Genomic DNA, 6,010 nt, shown 5'->3' on the forward strand with positions numbered 1-6,010 from the left:
AGCTTCCCCAGCAGAGGCCATGCTGCTTCCCCCAGTGCATGCTGGGTAGGCCACACCTCCTTAAGGTGGCTCTGTGGGAGAGCCCACGCTCTGCACCGCCTCTGTTCTGCAGCCCCGTGTCCCTTGGTTGGACTGGGGCTGACATCATCAGGCCACCTGATCAGGCCTCCCGCTCCCACAGCCTTGTTTCCATGGCAGCTGTATGCCACAAGGACGGCACGGCCATTTTGGTAGTTCTTTCAGTCATTTCAGAAAAAAAAAATGAAAAGGTTAGCCTCCGGATCAATTCAAGATCTTTGTGAGGGACACTGAGGAAGGGATGGAAGGTAAAGTTTGTCTGTTTGCAGATGATACTAAAAGATCTGCAACAGAGTGGACACGCCGGAAGGAGTGGAGAGAATGAGACGGGATTTAAGGAAGCTGGAAGAGTGGTCAAAGATATGGCAGCTGAGATTCAATGCCAAGAAGTGCAGAGTCATGCATATGGGATGTGGAAATCCGGAAGAACTGTATTCGATGGGGGGGGGGGGGGGGGGAGGCTGATGTGCACGGAGCAGGAGAGGGATCTTGGGGTGATAGTGTCTAATGATCTGAAGTCGGAGAAACAATGTGACAAGGCGATAGCTAAAGCCAGAAGAATGCTGGGCTGCATAGAGAGAGGAATATCGAGTAAGAAAAGGGAAGTGATAATCCCCTTGTACAGGTCCTTGGTGAGGCCTCACCTGGAGTACTGCGCTCAGTTCTGGAGACCGTATCTACAAAGAGACAGAGACAGGTTGGAGGCGGTCCAGAGAAGGGCGACCAAAAAGGTGGAAGGTCTTCATCAAATGACTTATGAGGAGAGATTGAAGAATCTAAATATGTACACCCTGGAGGAAAGGAGGAGCAGAGGTGATATGATACAGACTTTCAGATACTTGAAAGGTTTTAATGATCCATGGTCGTCGTTGAGAGAGCTTGTGTGTGTGATGGTGTATGATGGAGCATGAAGAGTGAGAGCCTGTGTGTATGTGCATGTGTAGAGAATGTGAGCATGAGACTGAGAGCTTGGGTGTGTGAGGGAGTCTGTGAAAGGGGCCCATGCAATACAGTGCACTCAGCCGAGCGGAGTGAATGAAATAGTGCTCATCACATGGTCTACACCCATCTTGTCTGGTCTACACCCATGTATACATTGTTGCCAGTTAAGAAACAACTGTGTCACTTATCAAATAGCAACATTGTACTCTTTCATTCTGCAAACAGCAACATTGTATTTACCCAGGTTCAGTCTTTATAAACACATTGTACTTAATAGGCAGAGCTGGTACTATGATTAATAGACATATTTAAGTTTTTTTCAGTGAATGTCAAATCTTTTTGTCAAGTTACAGTTTGCTCATGATCCACTATTTCTTGTCTGTATAAGCTTTGTCTGATGCATGCATGTATATTAAACAATTTTGGTTTGTACTATTTGGAGTCTGATTTTAATTAAATTAGTAATTAATAAAGGTTTTTTTCAATATAATTTTTTATACATCTATCATTAGTGCTCTTCTCCCATCAGTTGGGGTTTGGTTTGGTGTGTTTGTCTATCTATCTACCCATTTTTATTTACCATTACTTCTTCAGTATAATCTGATTTTATTTTGTTCTATCCTCCTATTGCTCAAACTCACTTTCCTAACTACCTGGAACCATGATGTATTGAATCTTGTGTTAAGCTCCTGGGTTCAAGCCTTCAGGCATAATCCCAGTAATTGTGTGTGTTTATATAGGATAAGCCCCTCAGGTAGCCCCCAGTGAGATTACCCCCGCGATCAGAGCACCTGGGCAGAATGCCAGTGTGCATGGTTTGAACCTGGAACACCATATTTGACTGTTAACTATGGTTTAAATATGAATGTCACTTTGTAAACTGTTGTGGTCTACATACAGAACAATGGTATATAAAATGTCTATATAAATCAACTAGAACATTCCCCATACAACTCACCATACCAAAAAAAAAAAAACCAAACAATATTTCTGGTGTCATCTCAGTAACAGCAACACAAACTCCCTCTATCAGGTGCAATAGCCCTACTTATGAAAAGACAGCAGTTTACCACCAATGCATGTCCTATGGAGAAAAACACAACAAATAAGACTGATACAAATGCTTACATGCTGGTAAAATACCTCATCTCAGTCACGTACTCAGAAGCAACATTCACCAAGTACAGAAAGACCACAAATTACTAAAGTGATGACAGAAACTGGTACGACAACGCCAAAAAGCCAATCTGTAAGCAGTGCATAATATGGGTAACGAGGCGACATTCCCCTCTCCCGGCACCCACCCACCCTGTTACAAAAACCCCAGAATCCAGAAGAAATACCCAAACATGAATGGAGCCAAAACAGGCCGCAGCTTTACTACCAAACACCTCAGGAGCTTGAGCTGGCTGTACACCAAGATGACAAGACCACAATGATCATCCACCACCAACCAGCAAGATGGCCTGCAAGCCACCGCTATATCAACACCTCAGCACCAAAATGAAACAACTGAACGGAACAGCATCCAATAATTACAAACTCATAAATATTATTAAACATTCTCCAAACACCAGTAAGGTATTTCAAAACAGCAGACACATCACACAATACCCAATAATTAAAAAATGGCAGACAATCAAGAAAAATAAACTTAAAAGGCCACCTTTACTTACTTTACTCTCCAGCAACTCTCCCACTCCTTTCCCTTCCAGGCCAATAGCACTCACCAGAAGCAGCAGTGACTGTGGAGCTCTGTCCTCAAGTCCTCTTCCTTAGGGACCACAACCAGTCAACTCACACACACACACACACACACTCACAAGCTCTCACCCAGGCTCCCATTTTCACAAGCTCTCACCCAGGCTCCCATTCTCACCCACACTCACAAGCTCTCACCCAGGCTCCCGTTCTCACCTCACCCACACTCCCAAGCTCTCACCCACACTCCCAAGCTCTCACCCAGGCTCCCATTCTCACTGCCAAACCTCTTCTTTCTCTGCCACAGGGATGAGCTCCTATGGCAGCCTTGCTTGGTTGTGGGTCAGGCTTCTTCGTCGCCACTGGCCTGGACACCGCCACTCCTCCCAGCCCCTCTCAAACCACCCCACCCCAGGGCGATGCGATGCCCCTTCTTCCTACTCCCACTGGCAGGTAGGAGGGAGGAAGCTTCCGATTGGCCTGCGCAGGGGCAGGAAAAAGGGAGAAGTGAATCACATCCGGGACAGTGGGACCCCGGGAACCACAACACACCAGTTCAACAAAAAAAACCAAACCGATGCCTTAGAGGATTCCTACCCAATGCCTCTTATCTGGCCAAAAAAGGCCTTGTGCATCAGCAGCTCAAACTCCTCCCCTTAAGATCCCATCCCCCCCCCCCCCCCCCCCCCAAAGGGCTTCTCAACCTCTCCAGATTCTTCCTGGGTCCTTTCCAGGGTCTCTACTGCCAGGGACAATGCTGGGAGGGAAACTGCGCTCTTCCCCGACCTGCCCTGCAGCATAGGGAGAGCAGGCAAAGTGGCCATGGCTCAGCTGATTTCTACGAGTGCCTCTTGCCGCCCAGTTTCCTGCCTTCTGCAGTAGTCCCTGCTCCCCAGGACCTCCCCCTACCCCTTCCTTCCCTGCCACAGGATCCACAAAGCCCCAAAGATCGCAGCTTAGGATTTGCAGGCTCCAGCTGCTCGACAGGCTCTTGCTGCGTTCGGCAGTGGCCACCCATATTAGAGCTGCAAGGGGACATCCCTCTCTCACAGCACAGGCACCTCCCAAAGGAAAGACACACACACACAAAAAAAAAAATGTACAGCTGCTTTCCAAGCTGCCCCACGACCTGGACACGGGCTAGTGAGGTTCCCCTCCTCCCTTCTGCACACAGCAGACCGGGAATGAGGGAGCCAGACCACCACTGCTTCTCGAGTCCCATCCAGCTCAGCAGGGCACTGCCAATCTGAGGATCGCCAACCCCCCCCCCCCCCACCACCACCCACACTCTATATCAGGGGGGATGGCCCTTAAATAGGGCCCAACACCCCTGGGAGCAATTTAGCTGAAATATTTTCCAAAAATCTCTTCTCTAGCATGACTGCAGGGTTTTCTACCACAACACCATCTGAGGGGGGGAACAGAGAACACCAAGCGTCTGCAGGTGGCATGAGAACCAGGGTACCATGATGCTTTGGTTCTTTGTCTCCACCTGCTGGTTGGGGAGAAAAGCCCACTCGTCTGGACGGATCTGGGGATAAATAATTTATTTATTTTTTTTGGTTTAAACCTCTGGAGGGCTAACTTGTGGCTTAAAACTTGAGACAACCCAGGTTACACTGCCGAGTGGCCCTTCATTAATCCACCTCCCACACAACCAGAACTGACCTTGCGATGGGGGAGGGGGATTGGGAGCTGCTCTCCCCTTCATTTTATAACCATTCCTCGTCACATTAGGGCACACGATGGAGCCGGCTATCACGGCGGTGGCTCTCGGTTAAGAAGCACAAAAAGATTTAACATAAAAACGGTAATAATGTGCTATTTGCTTTGTTAAATAAAGCAATTTTATCCCAATGAATGAAAAACAAAAAAAAGCCACAGACTAGCTCTTCAGTTTACTAATATTTATTGAATATATGATGTACAGTGCAGTATAAGAACACAAGATATGCCATACTGGGTCGTAGTCTGTTTCCAATCCAAGTCACGGGTAGCTGGCAAGATGCCATTCTGCTAATGCCCAGTGATAAGTAGGGGCTATTCCCCAAGCTTTAGAGAATTTTATATGCATTGAAAGTAGTGAGTGGGGGGAGGCGGTCACGTGAGCTTGAGTGGACGTATCCCGCGGAGCTGCAGGTGCCATCCCGGGATCATTGACTGAACATCCACGGATTACGAGGCTTTGAAATTGGAGGAGAAATTACATTGTGTGGCATTAAAAAAAAAACTAAAACTAGTGACCGCACCAAGGACATATAAAAATAAAATAATTTATAAAGTGCAAGTTTGGAGTAATACACTCTCAAGTTTCCTGTTTCTGTAAGGGCCCTGACATAATATTTATTATTTATTTGCTATTTTTGTATACCGACATTCGTTAGGTAAACATCACATCGGTTTCCATGTAACATAAAATGGCCAACTGGGCTTTACAATGAAACTGATGGGCGAACTGCATAGAGGGGAAGAGGGGGGCAAACAAGGGTAATACTGTACAAATTGAAAACCAAAAATAATAAGCACGCAGGGCCCACAGTTGCCTCATCTGCGAACGCGTGGCACAGACACTTTTGCTCCCGACACAGCGGCGTTCTGAGTGCAAAAAGCATGCGTTCCCCCATTCGAAAACCCACACTCACAAAGGCATTAGGTCTTATCATCTGTGCAGCTCTCTGCATCGGGGTTTCTCCACGCTGCAAATTTAAGTCCTGCTCAGGGCTGCAACATTTTGACCGTCGCCCTCCAATCTCCACTCCCCCCCCCCTCCCCACCACACAGGTTGCTATCATCAATCTACCCCCGAGGGGTCGCTGTGCAGGTCACCGCTTCCTCGCCGCAGTCGCCGGTGGACTCTGCGGCATCCGCAGTCACGAGAGAGAGGTCGCTTGGGCTGCAGCCCGTGGCTTCTCTTTGCTCCACCGCGGAGGGGGGTGTCCTGTTCCAGCTCCGTACTGAGGCAGGTGAGGGGGTCTCCGTGCTCCCTAAACGGCTGGAAACCTTGACTGCCACTTCCAGCTCAGAAACACGCACAGCACGATAACTGCTACAGCAGCCACTGCAACAATGAGACCCCATCGGGATCGTCCAGCATCTGAAAATACAGAAAAGGATACGATAAGTTCTTCCATTCAATTCTCCTTAGCATGGCAGGGGGACGCTCTCCGTGAAACTAAATGGTAGCAGACTGGAAGAGAAATTGGGGAAGTTGTTTTTTTTTCAGTAAACGCACAGTTAAGCTGTGGAATCCTGCAGTAGAAGGGATCGCTCCGCCCGGTCCTTCCAAGTG

The sequence above is a fragment of the Rhinatrema bivittatum genome, chromosome 19, assembly GCF_901001135.1.
Source record: "Rhinatrema bivittatum chromosome 19, aRhiBiv1.1, whole genome shotgun sequence".
Lineage (NCBI taxonomy): Eukaryota > Metazoa > Chordata > Amphibia > Gymnophiona > Rhinatrematidae > Rhinatrema > Rhinatrema bivittatum.